Source organism: Lathyrus oleraceus, chromosome 7 (assembly GCF_024323335.1).
Source record: "Lathyrus oleraceus cultivar Zhongwan6 chromosome 7, CAAS_Psat_ZW6_1.0, whole genome shotgun sequence".
Lineage (NCBI taxonomy): Eukaryota > Viridiplantae > Streptophyta > Magnoliopsida > Fabales > Fabaceae > Lathyrus > Lathyrus oleraceus.
In genome coordinates this window covers 40,011,840-40,021,305 of record NC_066585.1, presented here as the reverse complement: position 1 = coordinate 40,021,305, position 9,466 = coordinate 40,011,840, and the positions used below count along the sequence as shown (strand labels likewise).

General features: G+C 33.6%; 1 long non-coding RNA gene across 1 annotated transcript; it reads right to left on the bottom strand.

Annotated features, from left to right (window-relative positions):
* Positions 1-245: 245 nt before the first annotated feature.
* Positions 246-1,384, bottom strand: LOC127107495 (uncharacterized). Its single transcript, XR_007795743.1, has 3 exons — positions 1,209-1,384; positions 798-924; positions 246-670 (listed from the first exon to the last, which is right to left on the bottom strand). It is a non-coding gene; the product is annotated as an uncharacterized LOC127107495 (long non-coding RNA).
* Positions 1,385-9,466: the final 8,082 nt, after the last annotated feature.

The following is a 9,466-nucleotide window of genomic DNA, read 5'->3' as shown; positions in this document are numbered from 1 at the left end:
AACCATTCTCTTATTTATGTAACACAAATATCTTTATAAAATATATATGCATTGTTATTATATCTTAATTTTAATTTTTTTTTTTACTTTCATTATTAAACATTTTAAATAAATTAATTTTTTTTTCAAATATCTTTTATAGTTTTTTTACAAATAATTTAATAAATTTTAGTTAAATAATTATTTTTAACATAGTATAATTATCTAAATAAATGGTATAAATCTATAAGAAATACATAGAATAATTTGATGAAATTCACTTAATATTTAATTTACTTTTGAATTAATTTTTGAATACATTCTATTTTTCAATAAATATTTTTAGTTTCTAATATACAAACTTAACATATAATACATCGAAGATGAGAATGACTTGGAATTTCTGAACTCATCCACAATATCTTCTGCTTGCTTTCTCTTCCTATCATTGTTATCTCCTAACATGCTCGCCGTGGAAATACAAAGGCCTTCTTTGGCAGGAACTCCTTCAAATTACCATTTTTCACGGATAATCATGCATTCAGAAATTCTAAGAAGAGAGCCGCAGTTGATTTCATTGATCTTACAAAGCCTAACAAGTTACCAAATGTAGGTCCAAATTCAGAGAGTAACACAGGAGAAGCTGACACCGAAGCATGCCATTAGTGTCCCTCTCAATCTTCAATTATAACTGGCGATAGTGGGACAAATAGGAAATAAAAATAAAATTTATAATTAATATCAAAATTTACATTGGGCTTCAACAAAACCTCAAAATCCCAATGACATCAAAAATCATAAATTAAGATCAAATTCACCTCATTTAATCAAGGAAATCAGGGTCGAGAAACGAAAAATAATATCCCCGACAAGAGACCAGTCAAATTGCATTGTAGAATTTTTTGCCGAATGAATAAATTTCATCTTCATTAGCTTACAGTAAAGCTGCATAATTTAGATCAAGATTTAGTAAATATTTGAATATTCAATACAAATGAAATTAAATAGATAGTTGAATCAGATCTAAAGAAATAGTGCAAATGCACACCAATATTTATTTTATTTTTAAAAAACTTAAAATATTGGATTTATTTTATTATATTATATAATAGGAGTATGGTTAAGTGGTGGAACACTATGAAAATTGTTTATCGGTGTGAGTTTGATAGTCAAATAATAAAGTGAAAAGGTGTTTGTGTTTGTAATAAGAATATAGCTATTTCATTTACCAGGTATTTCACATTCCTGTTTAATTTATGTTTATATAACATATAACTGCTCAAAATAGAATAATCACAACGCACTAATGGTTGGAAGGAAGTTCTGGGTTGGTGGAGAAAGTGTTTAAGTATTTGGAAAAGGACAGAAAACTTTTGGAAAAGAGAAGGCTACATGTATTATTGAGTGTATATAATTTTGGCTTAATACAAACTCAAGTGCATCATATCTATTTATACTAGTGGTATTTTTAAATCAACAATTAGGATTTTGTCACCACAAACTTAATCTAATGACTATAAATCACTCTCTAGAATTTTCTCTAGTATTTTAGAAAAAAATTCTAACTTATCCACATCTAGTGAAATCCATAAATCTCTCTAGAATAGACTTCTAGAAGTTGGACTTATTAAAAAATAAATTTGGGCTTAAAATTCTTAATACCCAAAAACTAACAAACCCAAATTCAATTTAAATATTTGACACCCTCTCCTTAAAGAAAATTTATTATGTCACCCCCGACCTGTCACCCCACATAATTTTATAATAACAAAAGTACCCTTTTTATTATCTACCTTTCTAAAACTCACATTATGTAAAAAACCATTCACCCTGTAAAATTGGTAAAAATAAAAAATTCGGTAGTTATTTTGATATGTTCGGTACGTAAATTTTTCCAAGAGAAAAATCTTATGCATTTTTACCTGAATTTGGAAAATTCGGTTTGATTTTTTATTAGTTTTTTTGAAATATTAAGTATTTTTTTGTTAGTTTTTTTGAAAAATTTTCCATTTTGATGCAGGTTTAGTGAATTTTTTTTGGAAAATTCGGCAGTTTTTGGGTAGGGGTTTGTGTTCGTACCGGAGATTTCAAAGAGTTTGGTACATTTTTACCGATATTTCAAAATATTCTGAAAATATTGAAAAGTATCAGATTTGTTGAAAAATTCGGTATACCAGATTTTTTGCATAAATAAAAAAAATATGGTAGTTCAATATGCCTCATTTATATGGTCCAAATCCTTAAGATTCACCTGGAAATTTTACACAGTTTTTCCTCATTGACGCTATATGTTTGACTTACATGTTTAACTTTTAAATTATTCATAAAATTTCTCTTGAATGTGGAAGTTAGAAACCTCTTGGTTTCTAAAATTCCATTCATCTCATTGCTAATGATCAATATGTAATCAACATAGAGACAAAGGAATATCACAATGTTCTCACACAACTTTGTGTACAAACACTTGTCACAAGAGTTTGATGAAAAGTGTTTTTAGATAGCCATGCATGATGATGCAAGCAGGTTTTAGATGAAGTGAGAGATGAAATTATGAGCAATTTAAAGTAGTATAATAAAAATTGCAATGAGCACCTTAGTTATCACTTGTCTCAAATCTTCACTTGAATTTCTATGTTGGACCTTCTTGATCTATTTCATCGTTGATGTGTATGACACTTTTGATCCTTTTCTTTTTGATAATCTTTGTATTCATCAAAACTGGACTAGATATAAGATGTATTCTTCACAATATCCCCATTTTGATGGTGACAGACTCTTTGAATTCTTATTTTGATAATGATTGAAAAATCTTCCCCTAAGTTGTGTGTCTCCCCAATAATTAGTAAATCTTGCAATGACAAAGTCAAACGTTTGATGTCATTGGTTCAATGCTTGTTTTTTAATCCATACACGGATTTGACAAGCTTCCACGCCTTTTATTTTGTACTGTCATTTCCCAAAATTCACCATACCCTTCATAATGTTCATATAGATCACTAACCCCAGTCATTTTCATATCATCATAAGCATTCATTTCATCTGCATAAACATGTTTCAACACAAGAAGATAGCTGACTTGAATTCATGGGTTTGGGCTTACACGTAGTGGAAACTAGGGTTCATCAGTAATTTGAGATGGATCAATTAATCAGACCCTAATCCATTGGTTTATGACATTGGTAGATCCTTTCACTTGCATGGTAAATCACCTATCTTGAGGCATCTGATCAAGCATGATCATGCCTTGATCTTTGAGGTTTAGCACATGTCTTGTTAACCAGGTATCCATTTGGTTTCATACCTTACTTCACTCTTGGATCCATGTTCATTCAGAATCAGCCATTTAATTCTTGATTACATGTTTCTAGTGTATGATTCATTGATACATTCATCCATTCATTTCCTTCGGCCATGGTTCAATTTCCTTCAAGGTCTTGCTATCACTTGGATTCATTAATCCACTGGATGTTGTTATTAGATTCATCATTGTGTCATAATCTTTTCCCAAATTCATTTTAATTTCAAATTAATTTTTGGAGGATCAAATTGATTTTTAAAATTTAAATTAATTTTAGAAATCATTTCATCATCTTTTATTATAAATTAATTTTAGAATTTTTGATTTTATTTTAGAGATTCAAACCATTTCTTACTAAGTGGGCATGGTGGTATTATTTGTTAGTTGGTCCATTAACCATTCTTTTCATAAGAAAATCCAGCATAAATTTTTTACAATGCATTAAGTTCATGGTGGTATTATTTGTAATCTTAAACTTTCAATGAGAACTATCTCTACATTACTCTCTTTCCTCTATTCCAAATTTTCTACATGCAAGTATGTGTGTATCATTATGTCATAACATTGTCATTGCTGCACTAAGAGCATTCATCATTACATTGTTGTTGTTCTAACAAACTCATGGGTAATAAAAAAATTAGCTAAGTATTGTTTTGGATTATAATTTCTTATATGTGTTAATATGATTTGAAGTTGTTATAATGGGAAACAAATATAATGATAATATAAAAGTAAAAACTACATCATGGAGAGACCAAGCATATACTCAAACCAGTTATCATTAATCAAGAAACAAATACATAAGAAAATATATAATTTATAATGACAAAAGTTTGACCTCAACAAAACTCCATAATAGAAACTTTAAAATCCCAATGACACCAAAATCATTAATCAAGAAAATCAACATCGTTGAAAAAGAAAAAATCTCCCTGACAAGGGATCAATCAAATCACATGAAAGAATTTTTTTTAGAATTTTCTCAACTCATCCACACTATATATCTTCTACCCGCTTTCTCTTCCTATCATTGTTATCCCCTAACAAGCTCGCTCTTGAGATATTTCTGCTTAATCATTGCCGGTGAACTCCACTTTCTCACCGTGGAAATACAAAGGCAGGTATAATGCTTAAAGTCTGCAACGGTTAGTCTTATATCAAATTGTTGGCCTTCTTTGGCAGGAACTCTTTTGAAGTGTGAATTGTTGCTTAAATTCTTCTGAGGTTAGATTTCTTTCTTGATTATGAACCACAATCAACATCAACAAAAATCAAATTAAGATGAAATTCAATGTTAATTGTTCATTGGTACAAGCAGGAAAGACAGAGAAGAAAAGTAAAATTTATAATCACAAACATTTGACCTAAACAAGACCTTAAAATCCCAATGACAACAAAAAAAATCATAAATTAAAATAAAATTTACCTCGTTTAATCAAGGAAATCATGGTCGAAAAATGGAAAAAATATCTCTAACAAGAGACCAATGAAATCGCATAGTATAGATTTCCTCTAAATAAATAAACTCCATCTTCAACTTTTAGAATGAAAGCTGCATGATTTAGATCAAGATTTAGTAAAGATTTGTATATCAAATACGAATGAAATTAAATAGATGGAAGAATTAAATCTCAAAAAATTGAGTTGGTATTAACAGTTGAAGGTACGTATGAGAAAGGATAAGCAGTAGCGTCGTTGAATTTAAAGTTAGGGTTTGTCTACCTAACGTTATTAATAATGTGAAGAGGTGTTTCTGTTTGTAATAAGAATATAACTATTACATTTATCAGCAAAGGTATTTCACATTCTTGTTTAATTTATGTTTATATAACATATAACAACTTAAAACAAAATAGTCACATTGCACTAATGATTAACACGATGTTTCGGATAGGTTGAGAAAACTTTTAAGAATTTGGGAGAGGATAGGAAGTTTTTAGGAAAGGGGAAGATTACTTGTATTATTGAGTTTTTATAATTTTGGCTTGATACAATCTTAAATTCATCACCTCTATTTATACTACTGGTATGTCTAAATCAACAATGGGGATTTTGCCACCACAAACCTAATCTAATGGTTATAAATGACTCTTTAGAATTTTCTCTATTATTTTAGAAAAAAATTCTAACTTATCATTATTTTCTAGGGAGCTCCATGAATCTCTCTAGAACAGGCTTCTAGAAGTTGTACCAATTACACCACAAATTTGGACTTCAATTTCTTTAGACCCAAAAACTAACAAACCCAAATCAATTTAAATATTCAACACCCCACCTCCTTAAGGAAATTTTATCTTGCCACACCCATCTTATTGGATTGCTTTCTCATAGCAGAGTTTGTGGATGTTGATCCAACGCATTCCCAGATAGTTTGTTTGTGCATACATGCTTGCTTCCCCCGCGGAGTTCTAACAATCCATGTTTGGTTGTATTGGTTGATTTGTGGATGATCCCTTCTGTTGCAGTTCTTTCCTTGATCTTTTAGAGACGTGTATCCCTCTATATCAGGCACTAGCATTTGTGTTTTATCAATTATATGGTTGTCATCCCTTGTGGGGACTGACCTAAAATCCCTTATAGATTGATAAAAGTTGATATGCTATTCTACTCACGAGGATTTTGTCTTTCCCCAACATGAGTAGAAATCCCTAACGGAGTAAGCATGTGTTCCCTGCAGGGCTATCTTTCCAGATAATTGTCTCCTCAGCAGGAAGTTGCCTAGAGCAATGGATGAAGGGATTGTCTCCCTTTTCATCCCTAGCATGTCGTTTGTTGACGAAGGACTCATTTCCAATTTCCTCAACCAGGGTAGTTCCTTTGAGAACATTAGCAGCTTGTCCCGGTAGGGTTTCCTGATCCGAGTTTGATGTTGGTGTCTTCTCTGGGTCTGAAGATTTCTTCTAGCATTGAGAGCTGGTGTTGAAGATGTTTATTTCCTTCCCCAGTGGAGCAAAATGATATTTCTCCCCTTAGCAGAGTTTCCTCTCAAGCAGATAGAAGGGAGTTTTTTGATTGATGTGTATCTGGTTGGTGGTCGTTCCCCACGGAGTTTCACATCATTCCTTGATAAGCTTCCCCAGTAGAGTTTCTTCTCCGAAGGATCTTACTGTTTTTCAACCACCTGTCCCCGAGAGCTAATGGAAAAATCCCCGATAAATCTTCTGCATCTTCCTTATGTTAGGATTGTTTGCCCCCGGAAGACTCCTCCTGTGCAGGGTGTTGTTTCTTGCAGTTGGAAGCTGTGACTTTGCATATCCCCAGTTGTGGTCGACGTCTTCCCGTGATTATTCTTCTTCCAGAGATAATCCCCATCAGAGTTTGAGTTCTCTGTTTGATCATCTTCTTTCGCTGCTCCTGAATACATCTTCTTTGTATCCTCAACGAGTGTAGCTTTGGGATAAAGTTTGATATCCCCGATGATTTATTTTCATCCTGCTCGGGTTGTTCCCCAAGCTGAGTTCTCTAGTAGGCTTCGCCCATTCTTGTTGAGATGTTGTGTCGGGTGTTCGTTCGTGATTCTTGGACTTGTCTATGATAAATATGTCTGTTCGTTAGCATTAATCATACACGAATCATGCATATACATGCATAATCATAACATTCAGATATTCATGTTGCATTCTTTGCCATATATCCTTACTTGTTATCTCCTGCTATTGGTGAAATATTCTTCCCCAAGCAGATGTTTGTGTCTGAGCTCTCCATATAGAGTCAGCCCCATAGGCAGAAAGTATCTATTGTTTCTTATTTTTTCCCCACTGAGTTATGTCCTCGTGGATGATTATTGTTTCAGTTTCCTCCCGGTGTGTATTGGGATGGGAATTACTCCCCTGAGTTATATCCTCATCGGGTTGAGTCTTGTTTGATTGTGTCTTTCTAGTTTGTTCCTAGACTGAATCCCTTTCTTGTTATCCCCTGTTGTTCCCTGTCGTTTAGTTGTTCAATTGCTCAGTAACCAGTTATTGTTCATCTTTTCTCCAATGAATTTTGTGGCCTTCTACCCAGTAACCGGTAGTTGTAAGTCATATTTCTGTAGTTTTCTACCCAGTAACCGGTAGATGTAATCCCCTTTTTGTTGGTTATCTTTACCCAGTAATCGGTATTGATATTCCTTCGTTTTTTGAGTATACCACCCAGTAACCGGTGATATATCTCTTAGATAATTTATTTTGTCAGACAATTTATCCATTGCGAGTCATCTTTCATTTACCCTTGTTTGGTAATGATTATATACCCAGTAACCGGTATCCCGATGCCCTTTCTTTTCGGTCGATTTATCCTTCATTAACCCAGTAATTGGTTGTGGATAATCTTCCATGCGAGTATGTTATCTACGTCATGACGGTAATAGATAATATATCGCATGTGCTCTCCAGTCGAAGTCTTTGTCTTCCCCAGTCGAGTAAGATTCGTATTTCCTTGCGGAATCGAATGTCCATCCTGTAAGTCGAGTTTGCTTTTTCAGCCCTCCTTTCGGATGATGAGTGTCTTGGATATATTCCCAATTCATGCCTGGTTGGTCACCTATTATATGCCCAGTAATCGGTATCCCTGGTGTTCCTTCCTTCTGCTCCCTATTATAACTTTTTGTCCCCTGTGGAGTCAGATTTTCCTGAGTTGAGATATGCCTTTTGGGTCCTCCTCAGATGTTTCGGATGATTGATATCTCTCACCCTTATACCGGTCTTAGATGTTCTTTCTCCCTGAGCGTGTTGTTCTCTCACCCAGTAACCGATGTTTTGATAACATGTCTCTCTTTGAGTTTATTACCCAGTAACCGGTAATATCTCGTTGTTTCTTCCTCAGCTGAGTCCTTTGTGGACATCCTCGTCTGAGTCCGGATTTTTATGCGATATATCCTTTATGGATAGTTTTGTTGTATTGACATATTCCCCAATACATGCATCTTTGCGTTAGCTCGAGTCCTTTCATCGATTTATTTTCGTGGAATCCTTTCGTGTCTCCAGCAAGTTTTCAAGTCGTGACCTGCTCACGCATTTTTACCTTATTTTCCCCAGAGTCTTTGTCTCCCTAGTGAGTGTGTACTCCTATGGATCTTCAGTTTCTTCCGATTTCTTTTCCTTTGTGGCAATTATTCACCATGAAGATTTTATTTTGCATGCATACATTTGCATCATGAGGTCTCTTAGGGACCAAAATTCGTCTCTTTGTTATTATTTAAGCTCATTCTATCTCGTCGAGACGAAGATTTTAACCTTCATATCTCCGGCTAGAATGACCTTAAATAGGGGCATCTGTAATACCCTAATTTTGACCCTAAGATCCCTCATGGCATCATGTTATTACACAAGTGCATTGCCTCAAGGATCATAGCATGTTTGGCTCCTTAACCCTAGGGTTGGAACTTGTGTGAGTGTTTTGAGGCCACCAAGCATGCTTGTATTTTATATTATTGCTTTTCTTATTTGATTACTAACCAAAAACACAAAAATATGTCACTAACTCTTTTTGTTTTGAAGCTCAAGTGATCATGTGCTCCAATGCTCCTAGGAGGCTCTTAAGCCCCTGAAATGGCTAGATGAAGATGAGAAAAAGCATGACAATGGTCCACAAAGCTCCTAATCACCATATATGTCTCCCAAGTATCTCAATTTTCCAATTTGATCAAGATAACCCAAAAGGCTTGAAGATTGTTTCCCAAAGAAACCCTAATTCAACTGTGTTTTGACTGTGCCTTGCCCATGAAGCAATCTCAATCTATGATCAAATTTAATCAAGGGAAGTTCTTTCATTCATCATTTTATGCATATGTGAGCCTACTTTAGGCCCCTAAATCATTTATTCATCAAGATTGGAAGTTTGGCCTTGAAAAGTTGACCAGTTAAAGTCATCTGACTAAGCTGAGCACCATTGAGATATAACGTTTGATGTATTTGTCAAATGAAGATGACCCCAAGAGAAAATATGTTCTTAATAACCATATGAACAACTTTCATGTTCATCAAAAATCCATTTGAAACTTGGAAGGTCATCATTCATTTCAAAACATTTTAGGTCATTTTGACTGAAACCCTAATTTTGGGTCAACTTACTAAGGGCATAACTTCCTTATTTGTTATTATTTTGAGTTGATACAAAATTCATCGGAAATATTTATATGTCTACTTCAAATGTTATGTTTGAGAAAATTTCATAATCATAAAATAAACACATGTGATAATACAAAAC